Source organism: Aquarana catesbeiana, linkage group LG03 (genome assembly GCF_042186555.1).
Source record: "Aquarana catesbeiana isolate 2022-GZ linkage group LG03, ASM4218655v1, whole genome shotgun sequence".
NCBI lineage: Eukaryota > Metazoa > Chordata > Amphibia > Anura > Ranidae > Aquarana > Aquarana catesbeiana.
In genome coordinates, this window is record NC_133326.1 from 690280685 (window position 1) to 690308058 (window position 27374).

The following is a 27374-nucleotide window of genomic DNA, read 5'->3' on the forward strand; positions in this document are numbered from 1 at the left end:
GTGGAAAAGTTCATATGTGGTGAATTGCATCAGCTGGGATCAAATGCATGGGAAAATGTGTAAATAGTGAAGGTAATCTTCATATAGAGAGTGCCGGTCTTAATAGGCTCTCAGAACTCTCACCTTAAAAGTAAATTTAGGCATCGATGGGTTTCTTTTGGTAGATACTGTGCGTTGTAGCGTAATGGTTATCCAAGTTTAGCATCTAATGATGGCTGAATGTCTTCTCCATTTAAGGATAACCTACATCAGCAGGAGTGAGGAGAAGAAGCCCTGTCTAAGTACTTAGACAGGGCTTCTTCTCCTCACTCCTGCTGGTGGAGGTTATCCTTAAATTGAGAAGACATTCAGCCATCATTAGATGATAAACTTGGACAACCATTACACTACAACGCACAGCATCTACCAAATGAAACCCATCGATGCCTGAATTTACTTCTCTTAAGGTGAGAGTTCTGAGAGCCTATTAAGACCGGCACTCTCTATATGAAGATTCCCATCACTATCTACACATTTTCAATGCATTTGATCCCAGCTGATGCAATTCACCATATATGAACTTTTCCACTTTATTTATTTATTGGAATTTAGTTATCAGTATATTTGAATATTTTGTGTAAAATATATTTTTCTTTGCACACGTATGCATTAGTTTTACACCTTGTGTTAGTCACTTTTTCACTTATTAGGTGATAGATTTGATTTGCAAAATATAAAGTGTGGCACTGAAAATGTGAGTGAAGAAAAGGAAAATAGGGAGGGGCTATCTAGAGAAACTAGTCCCTCTCTGGTAGAAGCATATGCAAAAGGAGTGTATTCACAACTGCAAAAAAAATTGATAAAAATGATAGTGTCGTGCGATTTGAAGTCGCTCGCGACCAAGACTGTGAAGTGTCACAAGTGTTAGGGATATATTACAAAAAGGTGCAAACCAGTACAATAAACTGCAAAGAAATAAATATGGTAACTGGTAAGAGTAAACAAGCACTATAACAAAAACATAAAGGATCCAGTGATGGGTCTTATGTAAAATAACAATGTATGAGTCCCAAGGGTGGTGATGATAAAAGGGATGTAGTGAAGAGGCAACTTCAACACATGCTATCAATAAATCCTAATCACGGATTTACACTATGTGGAGACTCCTTTTTTTCCCTACATGCTCTTTAACATCTCCTTTTTGAGCTGGGGCAAGCTGACATCTGTTTGGCGGGCGTTGTCATCTCCCACTCATCTCTTCATCTGGCGTCCTTGAGGTTCATCTGCCTACTGGAGGGGTCATCGTGCAGTCCAGCTCGAGAGTTTGGCCTCAGGCCTCCCGCTCTATGCCTTACTGATCCACCACCGTACGGTGAGTTGGGTCCATCGCTCCGGGTAAGGGTACCCCTTTCTCCCCTTGTCCCTTCGATGGTGAAGGCACTCTCGGGTGTGCATCTACCACTGAATATATTCACTCCAGAGACTGTTTGATTTGTGTTGAAGTTGCCTCTTCACTACATCCCTTTTATCATCACCACCCTTGGGACTCATACATTGTTATTTTACATAAGACCCATTACTGGATCCTTTATGTTTATGTTATAGTGCTTGTTTACTCTTACCAATTACCATATTTATTTCTTTGCAGTTTATTGTGCTGGTTTGCACCTTTTTGTAATATATCACTAACACTTGTGACACTTCACAGTCCTGGTCGCGAGCGACTTCAAATCGCACGACACTATCATTTTTATCAATTTTTTTTTTGCAGTTGTGAATACACTCCTTTTGCATATGCTTCTACCAGAGAGGGACTAGTTTCTCTAGATAGCCCCTCCCTATTTTCCTTTTCTTCACTCACATTTTCAGCGCCACACTTTATATTTTCATTTGCATCACAATTAGTCTAATTGTTGTGTTGGCTGCTCACATTTTACAGGTTGGCGCAGTATTTTACACATTTATATACCCATTATGTCTCCACCTACATGACAGATGCCAAAATTCTGTATTGACTACGGCTCGACAACAGTCTTGTGACGGGAGGCACTTTGTGCAGAGGTCCAGTGGAACCCAGCTTACCCTAGAAAGGTCAGGAAACTCCTGGTTCAGCTCCCCCCAGCCCCTCTTATGAGTTACCCTGTGTGTATTAGAGGCACAGGGTGACTGGGAAAATGATGGACACTTAATGGCAGCTGAGAATGTGGCTTGGATTACTTCAAATGGGACAGTAATATTTGTCAGCAATATCCTTCAAGAAATCTATGAAGAGAGGTTGATTCCACCTTTTCAGACTGAGAGACTCATGCCAGATGTTAAAATGATCAGCAAGCCACCTGGTGGCTGGTGGTCTCCTGCTATTGTCTGTTTATTAATGTGTTATGTGTTTTCTGCTAAGCTTGTCTGTCCCATGGTTAATCGGTAATTGGGTCACCTATTGTTTGATTAATCACAACATTGTCTGGGTTGGCATTGTCACCTAAGCTGGTTTAACCAGTTCCAGACCGCCCACCGCATATACTCTGCAGCAGGGCAAACAGGCTGCGCAAAACCACGTATAGGTACGTGGTTTTGTGCACGCGGTTTAGGGGGGGGGGCGATTTGACACAGCAGGAGCCAATCAGGGGCTGATCCGCTGATTGTTAAGTGGAGAGACAGATCTGTCAGGGAGAAAAAGAAAGATCTTATGTTTCAGTTAAGCTGAAACATGAATCTCTTTTTTTCTCCAGTGTATCCGTTCCCCACACAGTTAGTAGCACCTCCCTAGGACACATTTGACCCTTTGATCGTTTCTGGTGTTAACCCCTTCCCTGCCAGTGTCATTTATACAGTAATCTGTGCATTTTTTTTAGCACTGATCACTGTATTGGTGTCACTGATCCCCAAAAAGTGTCACTTAGTGTTAAATTTGTCCACCGCAATGTCGCACTCCCGCTAAAAATCGCTGATCGCCGCCTAAACTAGTAAAAACTATAAAATAAATAAAAAGTCCCTAAATCTATCCCCTATTTTGTAGATGCTATAACTTTTGCGCAAACCAATCACTATACGCTTATTTGAATTTTGTTTACCAAACATATGTAGCAGAATACATATTGTTATAAACTGATGAAGAAATTTGATTTTTTACATTTGTTTATTGGGAATGTTTTATAGCAGAAAGTAAAAAATATTGTTTTTTATTGAAAATTGTTGCCATTTTTTTGTTTATAGTGAAAAAAATAAAAACTGCAGAGGTGATCAAATACCACCAAAAGAAAGCACTATTTGTGGGGAAAAAAAGGACATTAATTTATTTGGGTACAGCGTCGCATGACCACGCAATTGTCAATTAAAGCAACGCAGTATCACAAAAAATTGCCTGGTCATAAGGTGGGTAAAACCTTTCGGAGCTGAAGTGGCTAAGTGACTAGTTAATTAGCTCATGTTATGTTTCTGGTTACAGTTTGTATTATTCGGGTAATATGATCAGGAGGGGACTGTTCTCTTGTGGGGTATAAAGTATGTGTCTGAGTTTCAATAATCAGTTCCAGATCTCATACAAGCTATTGTTGGCTAGTCTTGTATGCTATGCGGCTATAATATCTGGTATCTAGGTTCAGACTGGAGAAAGCGGTATACTGAGTTTACACAAGTTTGTTTGTTTTTCCACGGGCTTTACTTCCTTATGTCAGAGCCTTCAGCAAGGAGGACAGTGAGCAGCAAAAAAGTGACATCACTAAATAATGATACAGAAAAAGCCGCGCTTAGGGCAAAGCTAAAAAATGAATAAAGGTTGCTGCCTCCCCTAATAGTGCTCCCATGGAGGAGCTCTAGATAAATAAAGAAGTCTAGTAGTGGGGTTAAGTGGCGCTACCTGGTACCGGAGGGCACAAAATGTATGAGAGGGAGCGGAATGCTGTAACTTAAGTGTACAGTGGACTATGCCCTAGGTATAGGATCACCATCAGAACTCAGCTCCCAATATCCCAGCTTAAAAACTACACCTAGTGCCTCATATGGGGAAACTCCTTACGGATATATGCAGGTGCATAGGTGTAAAAAACATACACCCTTAAAAACCGTGTAAAGGAACTACTATGCAGAGCCCTACCTAAAAGGAGTAACCACTGGGTCTGTCCTGTGGGTACATAGTGTGTATATATGTACAAACCCGTAAAATACCAATATAGATAAAAGAAATGTATAGCATGTGCGTTCTACCAATTACACTGATGAAATGTGTATATACAGTGAAAAATCTATGAGTAAATGTACATAAATCTTGCATACAGCATACAGAAAATAAATAATAATTGATAAATTACAAAGTGGAAGGTATCCAAAAAATAGATTAAAAAAAATAATGATAAAGTCCCACAAATCAAAAATCATAAAAATAAGTATAAATAAAATTATAGCAAAGTTCCAAAAATCCAAAACACCACCAAAGAAGGCATATAACGTCTATATGTCTCAGCGAAGATAAATAACAGTCCACGTATAGGTATTAATCAGATTTGTGCACATGGATATAACATAGATCATCACAGGTGACTTCAGTGCTTGCAGTATCTCCAAGTGACTTATGTGCTCCCCCTCAAGGGTCCCTACTCACCGGATCCTATCACCCCTACAGGGGTAATACGCATGTAGTTACACTCTGTTTTGCCGGTTCACCCAGTTGTCTGCTATGCAGGTCCCAAATATATCCCTTTGACTCCAGATAAGATGGATGTGACCATTAGTATATTCCTCATGGAGAAAAGAGATTGGCTCCCATAGTGTAGTAAAAGTTGTATTCTTCCATTTATTAAAAAGTAAATAAAAGCAGTGTACAAAGAGTTCAAACAGCGTATGTGTCTACGGCCAGCTGTGGAGCTGGCGATGAGCAAGCCGCAGACAAAGTGCTAAATGTGAGCCCGAGATAGGTGCCGTCCCTGTGGAAGAATACAACTTTTAATACACTATGGGAGCCAATCTCTTTTCTCCATGAGGAATATACTAATGGTCACGTCCATCTTATCTGGAGTCAAAGGGATATCTTTGGGACCTGAATAGCAGACACCTGGGTGAACCGGCAAAACAGAGTGTAACTACATGCGTATTACCCCTGTAGGGGTGATAGGATCTGGTGAGTAGGGACCCTTGAGGGGGAGTACATAAGTCACTTGGAGATACTGCAAACACTCAAGTCATCTGTGATGATCTATGTTATATCCACGTGCACAATTCTGATTAATACTTATATGTGGACTGTTATTTATCTTCACTGACACATATAGACATTATATGCCTTCTTTGGTGGTGTTTTGGATTTTTGACACTTTGCTATAATTTTATTTATATTTATTTTTATGAATTTTGATTTGTGGGACTTTATCATTATTTTTTTTAATCTATTTTTTGGATACCTTCCACTTTGTAATTTATCAATTATTATTTATTTTCTGTATGCTGTATGCAACATTTATGTACATTTACTCATAGATTTTTCACTGTATATACACATTTTATCAGTGTAAATGGTAGAACGCACATGCTATACATTTCTTTTATCTATATTGGTATTTTACGGGTTTGTACATATATACACACTATGTACCCACAGGACAGACCCCGTGGTTACTCCTTTTAGGGAGGCCTCTGTATAGTAGTTCATTTACATGGTTTTTAAGGATGTATGTTTTTTACACCTATGCACCTGCATATATCCGTAAGGAGTCTCCCCATATGAGGCACTGGGTGTAGTTTTTAAGCTGGCATATTGGGAGCTGAGTTCTGATGGTGATCTTATACCTAGGGCATAGTCCACTGCACACTTAGGGTACAGCATTCCACTCCCTCTCATACATTTTGTGCCCTCCAGTACCAGGTAGCGCCACTTAACCCCACTACTAGACTTCTTTATTTGACATCACTAAATGTCCATCCAAATCTGATAAGGCCAGCAGTCATAGGAAGAAAGGCCTTAGATCTCACACTGCAGATGTACATCTATGAGGTATTTTTATCTCACCTATGTACTATATGACAATTCAAATTATAATAATACTTACCTTCTTTTTCCATTCTTTCCGTCTCCAGTCGAGAGCTCTCTTCTTCCACCCTAAATTTAATCAACTGTTCCATTATCTCCTGTTTACGTATCTCTATTTCCTGCTCTCTCCCCCTCTTCATCTGTGCTTTAGCTCTCTTCTCTGCAGGCCTCTTTGTTTCCTCCCATCTGCTCTTCTTCCTTGGAACCTCATCTGCCTGCTCTGTGGGGCACTCTGTATCCTCCTCTCCTCTCCTCTTCCGCTGTGCCTTGGTTCTCTTCTCTATGGGCCTCTCTGCTTTCTCCTTTCTGCTCTTCTTCTTTGGAACCTCATCTGCCTGCTCTGCTGGGCACTCTGTTTCCGCCTTTCCTCTCCTCTTCCGCGGTGCCTTGGCTCTCTTCTCTACAGGCCTCTCTGATTCTTCCTCTTTGCTCTTCCTCTGAAACTCATCTGCTTGCTCTGCTGGGCACTCTGTTTCCTCCTCTCTTCTCCTCTTTCTTGGTGCCTTAGCTCTCTTCTCTACGGGCCTCTCTGATCCCTCCTCCCTTCTAAGCCTTCTTGCGGCTCTCTTCTCTACAGGCCTCTCTGATTCCTCCTTTCTGCTCTTCTTTCTCTGAACCTCATCTTCCTGCTCTGTGGGGCGCTCTGTTTCTTCCTCTCTTCTCTTCTTCCTCTGTGCCTTGGCTCTCGTCTCCATGGGCCAATCTGATTCCTCCTCTCTTCTCTTCCTCGGTGCCTTGGCTCTCTTTGCAGGTCTTTCCGATTCCTCCTTTCTGCTCTTCTTTCTCTGAACCTCATCTTCCTGCTCTGTGGGGCGCTCTGTTTCTTCCTCTCTTCTCTTCTTCCTCTGTGCCTTGGCTCTTGTCTCTACGGGCCAATCTGATTCCTCCTCTCTTCTCTTTCTCTGTGCCTTGGCTCTCTTTGTAGGTCTCTCCGATTCCTCCTTTCTGCTCTTCTTCCTCTGAACCTCATCTTCCTGCTCTGCGGGGGACTCTGTTTCCTCCTCTCGGCTCCTCTTCCTCTGTGCCTTGGCTCTCTTTGCAGGTCTCTCTGATTCCTCCTTTCTGCTCTTCTTCCTCTGAACCTCATCTTCCTGTTCTGTAGGGGACTCTGTTTCCTCCTCTCGTCTCCTCTTCCTCAGTGCCTTGGTTCTCTTCTCTACAAGCCTCTCTATTTCCTCATCTAATGTCTTCCCTATTGCCTGGACTGTGGTCTCATCATAATTCTGCTCCCTGTGGAGCTCATCTAGCTCTCTGTAGAGCCTCATATATTCTTTATAAGGTACTAAACTGTTTTTCCCTTTCTTGGTCATTTTCATGGTTATTGTCACCATCATTTGTACCTCAGCTGGTCTCTCCTGAAAGGAAAACTTTCGGGTGATTCTTGTAGAATCCACCATCTTTAATATAAAATAATATCTCACAATAAAAGAAAAGTGATGTAGCTAATAATCCTTCTCTTTAATATTGAAACTACTGGCTATATAACGTTTTCACTGTTGTACAATGAATACTCAGGACGCACACAATTACAAGTCTGCTCACTGCAATCTCCAGAGATCAACTGACAGTGAGCCGCGCGCGCGCACTTATCTAGGGGACTTGTTTACTTGGCCGTTGGGGCACGCCTCTGTGACGTCACAACGCTGCAGCGTCTGATAGTCACGTGACCACGCGCACTTCTATGTCTATTCAGGTGGCCGCCCACGTGACTTCGCATTACTTCTATTGAAAACAGGTCTCCGCCCTCCCTCTGTACGTGATGACGTCACTGGAGAGGCGCGAATGCGCCGAAAAGCTGTGAGGAGAGGTGAGCGAGGAATGGAGGAGAACTGAGAGACCGTCCCGCCTCCTGTTCGTGGCTCCTCCCCCTTACCGGACCGCAAGACTTGTGAGAAGAGGGCTGACAGAACTAACCGGCTCCTCCCCCCTCCATACCGGACCGAGGAGAAGTGAGGAGACCGAGCGGGGAATGAGGAGAGACCTTCCCGCCTCCTGTCTGGTGCCCCTCACCGGACCGAGGAATGAGGGAGATGTGCGGAGACTGATCGGGGAAGGGGAGAAAACTGACAGGACCTCCCGGGACCTCTACCGTCCATACCGGACCGACCGGAGAGAGAGGTGAGAGATTCCCGCCCCCTGTCCGGGGCTCCTCCCCCTCACCGGACCGAGGAGATGTCAGGAGACCGACCGGGGAAGACTGAGAGAGCGAACCGGGACCTTCCATACCCGACCGGGGAGGAAGGCTGACAGATTACCGGGACCCCTCCCCCTCCATACCGGACCAGGTAAGAGAGAGATAAATTACCGGCACCCCTCCCCCATCAGGACACCTCCATACCGGGGAACCCCTCCCCCCTCCATACCGGGACCCCTCCCCCCTCCATACCGGACCAGGTAAGAGAGAGATAAATTACCGGCACCCCTCCCCCACCAGGACACCTCCATACCGGACCAGGTAAGAGAAAGATGTGAGGAGACCCACCGGGGAAGGCTGTCGGAGCTAACCGGGACCCCTCTCCCCTCCATGCAGGGACCCCTCCCCCCTCTATACCGGGACCCCTCCCCCCTCTATGCAGGGGCCCCTCCCCCCTCTATACCGGGGCCCCTCCCCCCTCTATACCGGGGCCCCTCCCCCCTCTATGCAGGGGCCCCTCCCCCCTCTATACCGGGACCCCTCCCCCCTCTATACCGGGGCCCCTCCCCCCCTCTATACCGGGGCCCCTCCCCCCCTCTATACCGGGGCCCCTCCCCCCTCTATACCGGGGCCCCTCCCCCCCTCTATACCGGGGCCCCTCCCCCTCTATACCGGGGCCCCTCCCCCTCTATACCAGGGCCCCTCCCCCCTCCATACAGGGACCCCCCTATACAGGGACCAGGTAAGAGGGAGATGTGAGGAGACCGACCGGGGAAGGCTGATGGAGCTAACCGGGGCCCCTCCCCCCTCTATAACGGGACCCCTCCCCTCTCCATAACGGGGCCCCTCCCCCCTCTATAATGGGACCCCTCCCCTCTCCATACCAGGGCCCCTCCCCCTCTATACCGGGGCCCCTCCCCCCTCTATACCGGGACCCTCCCCCTTCTATATAGGGATCCCTCTATACCGGCACCCCGGGACCCCTCCATACTGGGACCCTTCCCCCTCTATATAGGGACCCCCTCCATACAGGGACCCCTCCCCCCCTCTCTATACAGGGAAACCCCTCCCCCCCCTCTCTATACAGGGAAACCCCTCCCCCCCTCTCTATACAGGGAAACCCCTCCCCCCCTCTCTATACAGGGAAACCCCTCCCCCCCCTCTATACAGGGAAACCCCTCCCCCCTCTCTATACAGGGAAACCCCTCCCCCCCCTCTATACAGGGAAACCCCTCCCCCCCCGCTCTATACAGGGAAACCCCCCCCCCCCCTCTATACAGGGAAACCCCTCCCCCCTCTCTATACAGGGAAACCCCTCCCCCCCCGCTCTATACAGGGAAACCCCTCCCCCCCGCTCTATACAGGGAAACCCCTCCCCCCCGCTCTATACAGGGAAACCCCTCCCCCCCGCTCTATACAGGGAAACCCCTCCCCCCCGCTCTATACAGGGAAACCCCTCCCCCCCGCTCTATACAGGGAAACCCCTCCCCCCCGCTCTATACAGGGAAACCCCTCCCCCCCGCTCTATACAGGGAAACCCCTCCCCCCGCTCTATACAGGGAAACCCCTCCCCCCGCTCTATACAGGGAAACCCCTCCCCCTCGCTCTATACAGGGAAACCCCTCCCCCCCGCTCTATACAGGGAAACCCCTCCCCCCCGCTCTATACAGGGAAACCCCTCCCCCCCGCTCTATACAGGGAAACCCCTCCCCCCGCTCTATACAGGGAAACCCCGCCCCCCCCCCCCCGCTCTACATCGGGACCCCTCTATTTTTTGTTTTGTTTTGTTTTTTTTTTTTTTACTAGTAATTAGCAGCGCTCAGCAATTTTTAGCGGGACTGCGGCAGACAAATCGGACACTTTTGACACTATTTTGGGTCCACTGACATTTATACAGCGATCAGAGCTAAAAATAGCCACCGATTACGGTATAAATATCACTGGCAGGGAAGGGGTTAACACTAGGGGGCCATCAAGGGGTTAAGTATTCCCTAGGGAGGTGTTTCTAACTGTGGGGGGAGGGGACTGACTGGAGGAGGAGAGAGATCGCTGTTCCTGATCACTAGGGACAGCAGATCTGTCTCTCCTCTGTTTACATTGACAGATCCCCGTTTTGTCTCTCTCCATACCGCCCGCTGACTGCCCCCACCATCTAAAGAATGCCTTGACAGAAAACAGATTGATAAACATTGCTCTGATCTTTGCAGGTCACATGACATGTCTGAGTGTCTGTAATGACTCAACCATAACGTGTATTTCTGATGCCAGTTTGAAGCTGAATGACTCAACCTGCCGATGCCGACCTCCGTCACAGACCGGAAGATCTGAGGAGACATCGTCTGCAATACTAGGCGCTCTACCCAGAATCTGCCGCCATCCGGGGCTACTGCCGAGGGGAAGACATCTATTCCAGGTAGGTGATTGTACTGTACTCTAAACCAGGGATTTCTCAACTGCCCGCTGACTGCCATACCACCAGCTGCCACAACATACAGTGCCTTGCAAAAGTATTCACCCCCCTTGGCATTTTTTATGTTTTGCTGCCTCACAGCCTGGAATTAACATGGATTGTTTGAGGATTTGCATCATTTATTTTATAGAACGTGCCCAGAACTTTGAAGATTTTTTTTTTTTTTTATTGCGAAGCAAACAACAAATAGGACAAAATAACAGAAAAAGTCAATGTGCATAACTATTCACCCCCCTAAAGTCAATACTTTGTAGAACCAACTTTTGCGGCTATCACAGCTCCAAGTCGCTTTGGATACGTCTCTATGAGCTTGCCACATCTTATCACTGGGATTTTTGCCCATTCCTCCTTGCAAAACTGCTCCAGCTCCTTCAAGTTGGATGGTTTGCGCTTGTGAACAGCAATCTTTAAGTCTGACCACAGATTTTCTATTGGATTGAGGTCTGGGCTTTGACTAGGCCATTCCAATACATTTACATGTTTCACCTTAAACCACTCAGGTGTTGCTTTAGCAGTGTGTTTGGGGTCATTGTCCTCCGATGAACCTCCATCCTAGCCTCATAGCCTCAAATCACACACAGAGTGGTACAGGTTTTGCTCAAGAATATCCCTGTATTTAGCACCATCCATCTTTCCCTCAACGCTGACCAGTTTCCCAGTCCTGACTGCTGAAAAACATCCCCACAGCATGATGCTGCCACCACCATGTTTCACAGTGGGGATGGTGTTCTTTGGGTGATGTGTTGGGTTTGCTCCACACATAGTGTTTTCTTTGATGGCCAGAAAGTTACATTTTAGTCTCATCAGACCAGAGCACCTTCCTCCATACATTTTGGGAGTCTCCCACATGTCTTTTCACAAACTTAAAATTTGCCATTTTGTTTTTTGCTGAAAGTAATGTCTTTCTTCTGCCCACTCTGCCATAAAGCCCAACTCTATGGGGCGTACGGCTTATTGTCGTCCTATGTACAGATATTCCAGTCTCTGCTGTGGAACTCTGCAGCTCCTCCAGGGTTACCTTAGGTCTCTGTGCTCCTCTCTGATTAATGCCCTCCTTGCCCGGTCCGGGAGTTTTGGTGTGCGGTCATCTCTTGGCAGGTTTGCTGTTGTGCCATGTTCTTTCCATTTGGTTATGATAGATTTGAAGGTGCTCCTAGGGATCATCAAAGATTTGGATATTTTTTTATAACCTAACCCTGACTTGTACTTCTCAACAACATTGTCCCTTACTTGTTTGGAGAGTTCCTTGGTCTTCATGGCAGTGTTTGGTTAGTGGTGCCTCTTGCTTAGGTGTTGCAGCCTCTGGGGCCTTTCAAAAAGGTGTGTCTATATAATGACAGATCAGGTGACACTTAGATTGCACACAGGTGGACATCATTTCACTAATTATGTGACTTCTGAAGATAATTGGTTGCACCAGAGCTTTTTATGGGCTTCATAACAAAGGGGGTGAATACATACACACATGCCAATTATCAGTTTTTTATTTCTGAAAAATAGTTTTATGAGTATATTATTCTAATTTTCCTTCAGCAACTTAGACTATTGTGTTCTGATCCATCACATATAATTCAGATTAAAAAAACTAAACTAAAGGCTGTAATGTAACAAAATAGGTAAAAAGCCAAGGGGGGTGAATACTTTTGCAAGGCACTGTACCCCTCACTGACTGTCACTACCATACTGACTGACCAGGCTTTTTCTGGCACTTTTTCTTTACAATTTTTTAAATACAATATTTTTGCTATAAATTTACTTATAACACCCCCCCCCCCCAACATTTTATATATTCTTGTTAGCAGAGACCCTAGACAATAAAATGGCAATCATTGCAATATATTATGTCATGCCGTATTCACGCAGCAGATTTTCAAACGCAATTTTTTTAGGGAAAAAACACACTTTAATGCCGTCATCAGACCGGTACAACATTACACAAGAGAAGAGACGCTGACACACACACACACACACACACACACACACACACACACATAGTACTGTAAGCTGAGGATCAGATAATTTGCTCCAGTTATGAATCCTGGAAGCACATCAGGGTTAAAGATTTATGAAAGCAAAGCAGCAGTGAGTCAACTTAAAAAGAGGAACTACAGGCTTTTTAATTTGTTTCTTATTCACCTACTATTCGGGGTATCATATTATAAGACAGGGCTCGACAAACCCCGGGCGCCAGGTCGCATTTGCGACTAGAATTAGCGACCTGGCGCCTGGGGCGGCACAGCTGGGGGTATCCTGCGTCCGTTCGACACCCCCCCCCTCCCGCCGCGATCGCGCTGGGCCGCGCCGGTAATTGAGGCCCCGGCTTTGCGGCCTACTGCAGTCCTATGGTTCCTGGTTCCTTCTGCAATCGGGCGCCCTCTGGTGGTGGCCGTTGGTATGACAAGACATCCACCAATGCTAATGGAGCTTTCCCTACCTGTTTTCACTGCCTGCTCATCTCCTTCCCTTTACTTAGAACCCCAAAACATTATATATATTTTTTATTCTAACACCCTAGAGAATAAAATGGCGGTCATTGCAATACTTTTCTGTCACGCTGTATTTGCGCAGCGGACTTACAAGCGCACTTATTTGGGAAAAAATACTTTTTTTAATTAAAAAATAAGAAAACAGTAAAGTTAGCCCAATTTTTTTTTTATATTGTGAAAGATAATGTTACGCCGAGTAAATTGATTCCCAACATGTCACGCTTCAAAATTTCATCCGCTCGTGGAATGGTGACAAACTTTTACCCTTTAAAAATCTCCATAGGCGTCGTTTAAAAAATTCTACAGGTTGCATGTTTTGAGTTACAGAGGAGGTCTAGGACTAGAATTATTGCTCTCGCTGTAACGATCGTGGCGATACCTCACATGTGGTTTGAACACCGCTTTCATATGCGGGTGCTACTCACATATGCGTTCGCTTCGGCAAGCGAGCTCGGCGGGACGGGGCGCATTTAAAAAAATTATAATTTTTTCTTATATATTTTACTTTTTATTTTTTATTTTTACACTGTTTTTTAAAAAAAATTAAAATTTTGTCACTTTTATTTCTATTACAAGGGATGGGGCACATTTAAATGTTTTTTTTTTCTTATTTATTTTAACTTTTATTTTTTCACTGTTCTTTTAAAAAAAAAAAAAAAAAAAAAAAAAGTCACTTTTATTCCTATTACAAGGAATGTAAAAATCCCTTGTAATAGAAAAAAAAAGCATGACAGGACCTCTTAAATATGAGATCTGGGGTCAAAAAGACCTCAGATCTCATATTTACACTAAAATGCATTAAGAAAAAAAATTTGTCATTTGAAAAAAAAAAAATAAAATGTCCCTTCAAGAGCTTTGGGTGGAAGTGACGATTTGACGTCGCTTCCGCCCTGCAATGACTTGGAGATGGGCGGGGGGGCCATCTTCCTCTCACTTGTCTCCATGTCAGGCCAGGGACAGATCCGGATCGCCTCCTCCGTTACCGAAGGGCACCGGAGCACGGTGGTAGGGGGGGGGGGCCCTCTCCTGCCGCCGATAAAAGTGATCTCGCTGCGAATCTGCTGCAGAGACCACTTTTATCTGAAAGAGAACCGCCGGCTCTTGAAGAAGATACCGGGGTTATGGTAGCTAGCTGCTACCATAACAACGGTATTTCTCTTCAAAGACAGGACGTATATAGTCGTCCTGCGGGAAGGAAGTGGTTAATTAAAATGAATTTATTATTTGTCATCTCCCTGCTTGGCCCCTTTCACACGGGCTGTCTGATCAGGTTCACCTGTCAGTTTTTCAGGCGGACCTGATTGGATCCTTAGCGAGAATATGGTGGTCTTGTGTCCCTGCATGGCAGGAAATAAAAGCAGTCACATTAGTTCTAGTCGTCTCTGTGTAAATTTAAGATTGGTTAATTTTTATATTGAAAATAAAGCTTTGTCGGTCGTTTAAAAAAAAAAAAAAAAAAAAAAAAACCTGGCTCCTAACTTTTTTAGCTGGCTCCTAGATTCCAAGCAAATTTCTCAAGCCCTGTTATAATATATTGTATTATATTATTATATAATACGATACCCCGAATAGTAGGTGAATAAGAAACAAATTAAAAGCCTGTAGTTCCTCTTTTTAAGTTGACTCACTGCTGCTTTGCTTTCATAAATCTTTAACCCTGATGTGCTTCCGGGCTTCATAACTGGAGCAAATTATCTGATCCTCAAATGCCTTGTATGTTTTTTATGAGCACAAAATATAAGAAGGTATTAAAAATCTGTGTAAGAGAGGCTCCTCTTGAGATTAATGGTTGCAGCATATAAGGATAATCGGTGTGATTAATACTTGTCCTCGATTAGACAGCCATAATTACTTTTTCAAGAGTGCCAATAAAAGACTCTAAAAATCGTTAGAAGTTAGAACTGGAAGAACCTGGATGTCTCTCATGACTTGTAACGCGTGCAGGCAACCCACGAGAGTAATAATTCAAGCACTAAACCTCCTCTGTAACTCTAACCTGTGGTAACCGTTATTATTATTTTTTTTTTTCTAAAGCGTTGGCTATAGAGAATTTTAGGTACTGTTTGTCGCCATTCCACGAGTGTGCGCAATTTTAAAGCATGACATATTTGGTATCTACTCGGCATAACATCATCTTTCACATTATACAAATAGCTAGGGCTAACTTTACTGTTTCGTTTTTTTTTTTTTTTTAATTCACGAAAGTGTCTTTTTCCACAAAAAGTTGCGTTTAAAAGACCGCTGCACAAATAAATAATACTGTGTGTGACATAAAATATTGCAACAATCGCCATTTTATGCTCTAGATTCTCTGCTAAAAAAAATAACCATGGGCACTTGGGTATTGTGATGCATCGTGATATTGAATCGTGGACAGGATAATTGTAATCGAATCAGATCGTGAGGTGAGTGAAGATGCGCACCCCTAGCTTTTATACTGGGGCGGTGTGCTTGCAGCATCTTTGGGGCGGTTTGGGAGCGTTCCTAAACGGCCCCTGCCCATTGAAATCAATGGGCAGCGTTGCCAAAGCGCCTGCAAAGCATTTGGACGGGCGCTTTCAACCCATTCTTCGGCAGCTAGCGGGGACCACTAGCGGCCGAAAAGCACCACTTAAACAGCGGTAGCGCCGCTTTACCACTAACGTGGCCCGCGTCCCAGTGTGAAAGGGGTCTTTTATATTTTTTAGTTTCTTTTTTTTTTTTTTTTTTTTATATATATTTTTTTTTACGCTGTGGAAAATTACCGTATTTATCTTTTGCCTTTTCTCGGCGGCTTTGAAAATGGTGCCGCCGCTTTTGGCCATTCTCGACGGCTTTCGGCCATTCCCGGCGCCTCTCGGCGAGAACGGCGGCCCCATTTTCAAAGATGCAAACGACACAGGCTACAGAGGGACACTGACAAGGCTGCAGTCGGGTACAAGACTACAGATGGACACTGATGAGGCTGCATTGATGGGCATTTAAATGTAAGTTTTTTTTCCTTAAACTTTCCTCCTAAACTTGGGGTGCGTGTTATACGCCGGCACGTGTTATACGCCGATAAATACGGTATATATAAAAATATAAATTCTCACTTGTATTCCAGTCTTTAGGAATGTATACAAATGCTGTGACAGTAATAGACATGTGACAGGTACTCTTTATGGAGAGATCTGAGGTCTGTAAGACCCCCAAGTTCCTCATCTGCCCCTCAAAGTGTAAGTTCACCTTTTACAGAAAATTTATAAGGTGAACTTACACTGGATCCCCTCCAGTCCCGCGGTGAGACATCGGGGTCGCTGCTTTACTGTTCCAGGGTTTCAAAATCCCTGCGGATTTCTCTCCCCTTCTCCAGCACTGACAGGACGGGCTAGGCGGTTTGTGAACGGCGCCGACCAATTAGAATGCCTCCTATACATTTACTCTTATGAGGTTCGTATAGGCGATTAAGCCGCAGGGTTTTCCAATCCCCGGAAGGGTAAAGTGGCGACTGAATGTGTCACAGCGGGTGATTGCGGGGCTTCTGTACAGAGGGATGGTGAGGGGGGTCCAGTGTAAGTTCACCTTACTGATTTTCTGTAAAAGTGAACTTTACTTGAGGACTGGAAGGTTTTACCCCCTTCATGACCAGGCCATTTTTTGCGATACGGCACTGCGTTACTTTAACTGACAATTGTGCGGTCGTGCCCCTTTTTCCTATCAAATAGAGCTTTCTCTTGGTGGTATTTGATCACCTCTGCGGTTTTTATTTTTGCGCTATAAACGAAAAAATGACTGACCAATTTTGAAAAAAAAAAAAATATATATATATATTTAATTTCTGCTATAAAACACATCCAATAAAAAAATTAAATTTTTTCATCAGTTTAGGCCAATATGTATGCTGCTACATATTTTTGATACCATCACAGTAAGCGTATATTGATTGGTTTGCGCAAAAGTTATAGCGTCTACAAAATAGGGGATAGATTTGTTTTTTTTTTTTTTTTTACTAGTAATGTCGGCTATCGGCTTTTTGTGCTGAGTGGCTGTGCAGAATCGTGTATAAATAGGTGATTCTGCACTTCTGGGTAGGGGGCGGGCACACCGCTTCTGCTGTGATTTTGTCACAGCAGAAGTTGATCAGCGGGTGCCATCCAATGGATGTCCGCCGCCACCCGCTGATCGTCTAGCAGAGACACAGGGTGGAGCTCTGTCTATGTAAACAAGGCAGAGCTCTATCCTGAATGGGGGAGGAGTGATGTGTTTTCTTTCCCTGCAAAGTATGGAATAAAATACTGCACATCCCTAAATAAAAGCTCCTCCCACATTGTACACACACTGGCAAGTAGAGATGGGCTCGGTGGGCGTGTTCAGGATCCTAGTCCCAACCCACCTGCCCCAATCCCGCCAGGAAACCGACACTGAACACCACCAATCACAGGCAGAGACACATTACCCGGTCTGTGCAGCTGTGGATTGGGAAATGTCGCACTGCTTGTGATTAGCCGTGTTCAGTGTCGACTTCCTCACGGGATCGGGCAGGTGGGTTGGGACTAGGATCCCGAACACGCCTGAGCCCATCTCTACTGGTTAGGCTCACAGTTCTCATTCCCAGCCAGTGTCATTAGTACAGTGACAGTGCAAATTTTTAGCACTGATTTACTCTATTCATGTCACTGGTTCTAACAAAGTGTCAAGCATGTCAGTGTCAGCTTGTCCACCGCAATATTGCAGTTCTGCTATAAGTCACTGATCGGCCACCATTACTAGTATTAAGCACTTAGCAACCGTAGCCCATAGCGATCGGTAAAGCGAGAGCAATAATTTTGGCCCTAGACCTCCTCTGTAACTCAAAACATGTAACCAGTAAAATATTTAAAAGCTTTGCCTATGGGGATTTTTAAGTAGGGAAGTTTGGCGCCATTCCACGGGCGTGTGCAATGACCGCCATTGTATTCTCTAGGGTCTTTGCTAAAAAAATATATGTGGTATCGCCATACTCGGGAGTAGCAGCAGAATGTATTTTGGGGTGTAATTTGTATTATGCATATGCTGTGTGTGAGAAATAACCTGTTAATATGACAATTTTGTGAAAAAAAAAAAAAAAAATCTTGATTTTGCAAAGAATTGTGGGAAAAAATGACAACTTCAAAAAACTCACCATGCATCTTTCTAAATACCTTGGAATGTCTTTCCAAAAAGGGGTCATTTGGGGGGTATTTGTTAGGGTTGTACCGATACTAGTATCGGTATTGGGACCGATACCGAGCATTTGCGTGAGTACTTGTACAAATGCTCCCGATGCCTGATCTGATACCTTGGAGCGGCGGTGTTTCATTAGATTAGGCGACCTGGCGCAACCGGAAGTCAGCAGGCGGAACAATGGAAGTGACGCTCGTGTCAACGTCAGCGTTTGGACATAACGACACCCATCTTGGTACACCCTGCACTCAGCCGCAGTAAGCCAGCAGCAGACATCTTGTTACACCCAGCCCATATAGTTCGGGCTGGGTGTAACAAGATGACCGCTGCTGCTTTTATGCGGCCGAGTGCAAGGAGTACCAAGATGGGCATAGCAGGCAGCCTTTCCTCTCATGGCAATGCAGTGCCTGCCCATCAGTGCCCATAAATGCCACCTATCAGTGCCCAATGCCCAAAAGTGCTGCCTATCAGTGCCAGCCACCTATCAGTGCCATCGATCAGTGCCAGCCACCTATCAATGCCATCGATCAGTGCCTGCCCTCTATCAATGCCATCTGTGAGTGCCAGCCATCAGTCAGTGCCACCTAATCAGTGCTGCATATCAGTGCCACCTAATCTGTATAGTGCTCTGAAAACTGTCACATGACATTTAAAAAAAGTATCGGTAATCGGTACTTGGGGAAAAAAAGTATCGGTACTTGTACTCGGTCTTAAAGTGGTATCGGGACAACCCTAGTATTTGTACTTTTCTGGCATGTTAGGGTCTCAAGAAATTAGATAGGCCGTCAGTACTTCAGGTGTAGGGCTGCAACTAATGATTATTTTCATAATCGATTAGTTGGCCGATTATTGTTTCGATTAATCGGTTAATAACCTTTGAAAAAAAAGTGTGGTGTATAATTTAGTTAATATGTAAAGTTTTAAAAAAAGGCAATTTATTCCTAAATATCTGTATACGCAGGGGTAAATATAAAATGACCAACTATATGGTTAGGGAGTAAAATCTTTAATCCACTCTGAGAATAAAAGACAGAAGAGATATATACTCTATATACTATTAGAGGTTGAATCTGGTAAATATCATCAGATCACATTTTTTAATTTAAAGAAAAAAAAAATCCTAGACTGTTTTGCAGATTTTCAAACAGAACTGTAATATTAAATGCTTTTCTGCAGCTTCTCCATTGAAGTATATTGAACCAAAAAAGCACCGTTTTGCATTGAAAAAGGTCCTTGACCCTTTCCAAATACACAGCAGCTGAAAAAAGCATAGATGTGAACGTTAAATGAACTGTAATGCATTTCTGCAAAAAGCACCAAAAAACACATAGGTGGGAACCAGGCCTAAGACATTTAGTAACATAATGGAGTTAAAAAAAAAAAAAAAAAAAATTAGCCCTTCATTTTTTTACTGAGCAACAGTGAAAGTAATATTTACAGTAGAGATTATTTGCTCTTTTTGTACTATATAGGGCTAATTTTAGCTTTTATTAACCCCATTATGTTACTGGCCGATTAATCGATTATGAAAATAGTAATCGATTAATTTCATAATCGATTAGTTGTCGATTATTTGATTAGTTGTTTCGGTCCTATTCAGGTGTGATCAATTTTCAGAGATTGGCACCATAGCTTGTGGACTCTATAACTTTCACAAAGACCAAATAATATCCACCGATTTGTACTTGTTACCAAAGATATGTAGCAGTATAAATTTTAGCCAAAATTTATGAAGAAAAATTGCTAATTTGCCAACTTTTATAACAAACGAAGAAAAATTGTTTTTTTTACTGAGTTTTCAGTCTTTTGTCTTTTATAGCACAAAAAATAAAAAAAACCCAGCGGTGATTAAATACAACCAAAAGGAAGCTCTATTTGTGTGAAAAAAAAGGACAAGATGTTCATATGGGTACAGTGTTGTATGACTGAGTAATTGTCATTCAAAATGCGAGAGCACCGAAAGCTGAAAATTGGTCTGGTTATTAGGGTTTGGCCTCTTTCACACTGATGATCCGTTCGGTCCGCCTGTCAGTTTTTTAGGGGGACCTGAACGGACACTCCATGGAGGTCTATGGAGCGTCAGATGTCAGCGGTGACATGTCTGCTGACATCCGACCCGCTCCGATCTGAAAAAGTGTAACGGAGGAAAAACCTACTTTTCCATCCATGATCGGATCGGGTGACGACAGACTCTACGGTCCGTCATCATCCGATCCCCCATAGGGGAGAGCGGTGCTCTGACAGGTCCATCGCTGCACAGTGTGCAGAGACCGGCCTGTCATCTTCCTGCTCAGCGGGGATCGGCGGAGTGATCCCCGCTGAGCAAGTGGATGTTCACGAGGCGGATCATCGTGGATCCGTTCTGTGTGAAAGAGCCCTAAAAGTGGCCAGTGGTTAAGAAGAGAGAAAAACAATATCCAGTATATATCCCATAGTTTGTATATGCGATACCTTTTGTATAAACCAATCAATGTACGCTTATTGGGATTTTTTACCAAAAAGTAGCAGAATACATTTTGGCCTAGATTCATGAAGATTTTTTTTTTTTTTTTTATAGCAGAAAGTAAAAAATGGTGTATTTTATTTGTTTTTAATTGTCAGTCTTTTTATTTACAGCTCAAAAATGCAGTGGTGATCAAATACCACAAAAAGCTCTATTTGTGGGTACAGCGTCCCACCACCACAAAATTGTCAGGTAACTTGCTTGCCTATCAGGCTTTTTCTGGCACTTTTTGATTACAAGTTTAAATCGGTATTTTTTTATGCTAGAAAATTACTTTCTAACCCCCAAACATTATATACTTTTTTTTTTTTGTTAGCAGAGACCCTAGGGAATAAAATGGGATGGTTGCAATATTTTTGTCGCACGGTATTTGCGCAGCGGTTTTGGAAGTGCAATTTTTGGGATCAAATGCACTTTAATGAATTTAAAACAAAACACAATATTTACCCCAATTTTTTTTGTATAATGTGAAAGATGATGTTACGCGGAGTAAATAGATACCCAACATGTCACACTTTAAAATTCCACGCGCTCGTTGAATGGCGACAAACTTCAATACTTAGAAATCTCTATAGGCCACGCTTTAAAAATGTTTACAGGTTACCAGTTTAATGATTTCTCTCGCTCTAACAACCGCAGCAATACCTCACCTGTGTGGTTCAAATACCTTTTTACATATACGTGCGCAACTTGTGTATGCATGCAGTTCTGTGTGTGTGTGAGCACGGAGGGATGGGGGCGCTTCTGTGTGTGAGCACGGAGGGATGGGGGCGCTTCTGTGTGTGTGTGAGCACGGAGGGATGGGGGCGCTTCTGTGTGTGTGTGAGCACGGAGGGATGGGGGCGCTTCTTTGTGTGTGTGTGAGCACGGAGGGATGGGGGCGCTTCTGTGTGTGTGTGTGAGAGCACGGAGGGATGGGGGCGCTTCTGTGTGTGTGTGAGCACGGAGGGATGGCGGCGCTTCAATTTTTTATCACTTTTTCCTTTTGCAAGGAATGTAAACATCCCCTGTATTAGAAGTAAGGATGACAGGTCCTCTTTGGGGGGAGATCTGGGGTTAAAAAGACCCCAAAATCTCTTCTTTGCCTTCGAAAGCAAAAGAGAAATTTTTGGATCTTTTGCTTTAACCACTTGCCCTCTGGAAGATTTACTCCCCCCCCCATCATGACCAGGCCATTTTTTGCAATATGCCACTGCGGTACTTTAACTGACAATTGCACGGTGATGCGAAGCTGTACCCAAAGAAAGTATGTCCTTTTTTTTTTTTCTCCCACAAATAGAGCTCTTTTTTTTTTTTTTTTCTCTCTCTCTCTAGGCCTAGGCTCATGACATCATGAGGGGGTGAGTCATAAGAGGGCCAACGAGAGCTTTAGAGCTGGAGGTGATCCTCTGTGTAAATCCAAGAAGTGAACAGGCAGCAGCTTCAGCTGCCCACATTTTAAAATGACTGCAGCCAGACTTAGTGGAGGGAGATTTCTGTACACCAACATGATAACAAAAAACTTGCCACCACCCTCCTCTATAGCTGGCTATCACAGTAAGCGGCATTGGAAGGCTAAAACAGGTTTTGTTATCACGTTGGTGTTTGTATTGGTCCAGCAACCTTTGCAGCCATTGTGCTATTTGCTGGGTGTTTGGTGTCCTCCTGTACCATGACGAAGGGGTGGGCTCTCCTTCAGTCCACCTGCCCTCGTTTAGATCAGAATGTATGTGCCTCCAGTGTGGGGACACAACTAGTGTCTGGACCACAGATACCAGGGTGCCGTGACCAGGCTCTGTGGCTTATACATGCGTTCTCACATGTGTGCGGACTTAGCCCCTGTTTTAACGTAGAATGTTAGGTTTATTCAGTTGTCTGTGAGCTGGTTGGTTAAGTAGGCTTTGTTTTTTTCCTGGGCATTTCCCAGACTTTGTTCTTACCCCGGACAACCACCAGGGAGAACCCAATAGTCACCAGGGACCCCACACGGGCCCTGCACAGGGACAAAGGACAACCCAAAACAGCCACCAGGGACAACCCAAAACAACCACCAGGGTCCAGGGACAACCCAAAACAGCCACCAGGGACCCTGCGCAGGAACCAAGGACAACCCAAAACAGCCACCAGGGACCCCGCACAACCACCTGGGACCCCGCACAGGGACAACCCAAAACAGCCACCAGGGACCCCGTACAACCACCAGGGACCCTGCAAGGCACCCTGGTATCTGTGGTCCTAACACTAGTTGTGTCCCCACAGTGGAGGCACTTACATTCTGATCTAAAATGGCCATCAGGGACCCTGCACAGGGACCAGGGTCCACCCAAAACAGCCACTATTGACCCCACGCAGCCACCAGGGACCCCGCACAGGGACAACCCAAAACAGCCACCAAAGACCCCACACGGGCCCTGCACAGGTACAAAGGACAACCCAACGCAGCCACCAGGGACAACCCAAAACAGCCACAAGAGACCCCACACAGCCACCAGGGACAACCCAAAACAGCCACCAGGGACCCTGCACAGGAACCAAGGACAACCAAAAAACAGCCACCAGAGACCCGACACACAGCCACCAGGGACCCCGCACAGGGACAACCCAAAACCGCTACCAGGGATCCCACATAGGGACCAGGGACAACCCAAAACAGCCACCAGGGACCCCGTACAGCCACCAGGGACCCTGCAAGGCACCCTGGTATCTGTGGTCCTAACACTAGTTGTGTCCCCACAGTGGAGGCACTTACATTCTGATCTAAAATGGCCATCAGGGACCCCGCACAGGGACCAGGGGCAACCCAAAACAGCCACTATTGACCCGACGCAGCCACCAGGGACCCCGCACAGGGACCAGGGACAACCCAAAACAGCCACCAGGGACCCCGCACAGGGACCAGGGACAACCCTAAACAGCCACCAGAGACCCCATGCAGCCACCAGGGACCCCGCACATGGATCAGGGACAACCCAAAACAGCCATCAGGAACCCCGCACAGGGACCCCACACAGGGACCAGGGACAACCCATAACAGTCACTAGGGACCACGCACAGGGACCACCCACAACCAACAGGGACAACCCAAAACAGCCCCCAGAGACCCCACACAGGGACAACCCAAAACAGCCCCCAGGGACCCCACACAGGGACAACCCAAAACAGCCACCAGGGACCCCGCACAACCGCCAAGGACTCCACACAACCACCAGGGACCCCACACAGGGTTCAGAAACAACCCAAAACAGCCACTAGGAACCCCACACAGCCACCAGGGACCCCTCACAGGGACTCTGAACAACCACCAGGGACCACCTCACACAGGGACAACCCCGCACAGAGACCTGGGACAACCCAAAACAGCCACAAGAGACCCCACACAGCCACCAGGGACAACCCAAAATAGCCACCAGGGACCCTGCACAGGGACCCCGCACAACCACAAGGGACAGCCCGCACAGGGACCAGGGGCAACCCAAAACAGCCACCAGAGACCCCGCACAACCACCAGGGAACCCCGCACAGGGACAACCCAAAACAGCCACCAGAGACCCCCCCCCTGCGCAGGGACCCCACATAACCACCAGGGACAACCCAAAACAGCCACCAGAGACCCTGCTCAGGGACCCCGCACAGGGACAACCCAAAACAGCTACCAGGGACCCCACCCAGGGACAACCCAAAACAGCCACCAGGGACCCCGTACAAGGACAACCCAAAACAGCCACCAGAGACCCCACACAGCCACCAGGGACCCCGCACAAGGACCAGGGACAACCCAAAACAGCCACCAGAGACCCCATGCAGCCACCAGGGACAACCCAAAACAGCCATCAGGAACCCTACACAGGGACAAACCAAAACAGCCACCAGGGACCCCGTACAATCACTAGGGACCTTGCACAGGCACCAGGGACAACCCATAACAGTCACTAGGGACCACGCACAGGGACCAGGGACCACCCACAACCAACAGGGACAACCCAAAACAGCCACCAGAGACCCCACACAGGGACCAGGGACAACCTAAAACAGCCACCAGAGACCCCACACAGGGACCAGGGACAACCCAAACAAGCTACCAGGGACCCTGCACAGGGACAACCCAAAACAGCCACCAGGGACCCTGCACAGGGACAACCCAAAACAGCCACCAGGGACCCCACACAGGGACAACCCAAAACAGCCACCAGGGACCCCACACAGGGACAACCCAAAACAGCCACTAGGAACCCCACACAGCCACCAGAGACCCCACACAGGGACCCTGTGGGGTTGCACAGGGACCTGGGACAACCCAAAACAGCCACAAGAGACCCCACACAGCCACATAGGGACAACTCAATACACCCACCAGAGACCCCACGCAGCCACCCCGCACAACCACTAGGGACCCCGAGCAGGGACAACCCAAAACAGCCACCAGAGACCCCAAGCAGCCACCAGGTACAACCCAAAACAGCCACCAGGGACCCTGCACAGGGACCAAGGAGAACCCAAAACAGACAGAGACCCCGTGCAGCCACCAAAGACCCCACACAGGGACCAGAGACCCCGCGCAGGGACCTCGCACAGCCACCAGGGACAACCCAAAACAGCCAAAAGGGACCCCCCACAATCGCCAGGAACCCTTCACAGGGACAACCGAAAACAGCCACCAGGGACCCTACGCAGCCACCAGGGACCCTACGCAGCCACCAGGGACCCTACGCAGCCACCAGGGACCCTACGCAGCCACCAGGGACCCTACGCAGCCACCAGGGACCCTACGCAGCCACCAGGGACCCCACGCAGCCACCAGGGACCCTGCACAACCACCAGGGACAACCCAAAACAGCCACCAGGGACCCCGCATAGGGACCAGGGACAACCCAAAACAGCCACCAGAGACCCCATGCGGCCACCAGGGACCCAGCACAACCGCCAAGGACTCCACACAACCACCAGGTACCTCACATAGGGTTCAGAAACAACCCAAAACAGCCACCATAGATCCCACGCAGCCACCAGGGACCCTGCACAGGGACCAGGGACAACCCCAAAACATCCACCAGGGACCCTGAACAGCCACCAGGGACAACCCAAAACAGCCACCAGGGACCCCATTCAGCCACCAGGGACAACCCCGCACAGCCACCAGAGACCCCATGCAGCCACCAGGGACCCAGCACAACCACCAAGGACTCCACACAACCACCAGGGACCCCACACAGGGTTCAGAAACAACCCAAAACAGCCACCATGGACCCCACACAGCCGCCAGGGACCCCGCACAACCACCAGGGAACCCCGCACAGGGACAACCCAAAACAGCCACCAGAGACCCCACGCATCCACAAGGGACCCTGCACAGGGACAACCCAGGACAGCCACCAGAGACCCCGCACAACCACCAGGGACCCCGCACACGGATCAGGGACAACCCAAAACAGCCACCAGGGACCCCGCACAGGGACAACCCAAAACAGCTACCAGGGACCCCACACAGGGACCAGGGACAACCAAAAACAGCCACCAGAGACCCCGCACAAGGACCAGGGACAACCCAAAACAGACAGGGACCCCACGCAGCCACCAGGGACCCCACACAGCCACCAGGAACCCCGCACAGGGACCAGTGACAACCCAAAACAGCCGTCAGGGACCCCGCTCAGCCACCAGGGACAACCTAAAATGGCCACCAGAGACCCCACGCAGCCATCAGGGACCCTGCACAGGGAGCAGGGGCAACCCCAAAACATCCACCAGAGACCCCACGCAACCACCAGTGACGCCGAACAACCACCAGGGACCCCGCACAGCCAAAAGGGACAACCCAAAACTGCCACCATAGACCCCACGCAACCACCAGGGACCCCGCACAGGGACAACCCAAAACAGCCACCAGAGACCCCATGCAGCCACCAGGGACCCCGCACACGGTTTAGGGACAACCCAAAACAGCCACCAGGGACCCTACACAGGGACAAACCAAAACAACCACCAGGGACCCCACGCAGCCACCAGGGACTCCGCACAGGACCAGGGACCACCCACAACAGCCACAAGGGACTCCGCAGAGACCAGGGACAACCCAAAACAGCCACCAGAGATCCCACGCAGCCATCGGGGACCCCGCACAGGGACCAGGGGCAACCCAAAACAGCCACCAGGGACCCTCTGCACAGGGACCAGGGACAACCCCAAAACAACCACCAGAGACCCCATGCAGCCACCAGAGACCCTGCACAGGGACCAGGGGCCACCCACAACCAACAGGGACCCCACACAGGGACAACCCAAAACGGCCACCAGTGACCCCGCATAACCACCAGGGACCCCACACGGGGACCAGGGACAACCCAAAACAGCCACCAGAGACCCCACGCAGCCATCAGGGACCCTGCACAGGGACCAGAGACAACCCAAAACAGCCACCAGAGACCCCACACAACCACAAGGGACAACCCAAAACAGCCACCAGGGACCCCACACAGGGACCAGGGACAACCCAAACAAGCTAAACAACCCTGCACAAGGACAACCCAAAACAGCCACCAGGGACCCCACACAGGGACAACCCAAAACAGCCACTAGGGACCCCGCACAACCACCAGGGACCCCACACAGGGTTCAGGAACAACTCAAAACAGCCTCCAGGAACC

At 47.2% G+C, this 27374-nt stretch overlaps 1 protein-coding gene across 2 annotated transcripts in view; it reads left to right on the forward strand.

The window, feature by feature from the left end:
* Positions 1–7793: 7793 nt before the first annotated feature.
* Positions 7794–27374, forward strand: part of LOC141133575 (uncharacterized) — a 389888-nt gene continuing 370307 nt past the window's right edge. The window contains exons 1-2 of one of the 2 annotated variants that reach the window (XM_073623039.1): positions 7794–8283; positions 10340–10545. The gene's annotated coding sequence lies outside the window, so the exon portion shown is untranslated. The remainder of the gene's footprint in view (positions 8284–10339; positions 10546–27374) is intronic. The other variant, XR_012243094.1, reaches the window with a different exon arrangement.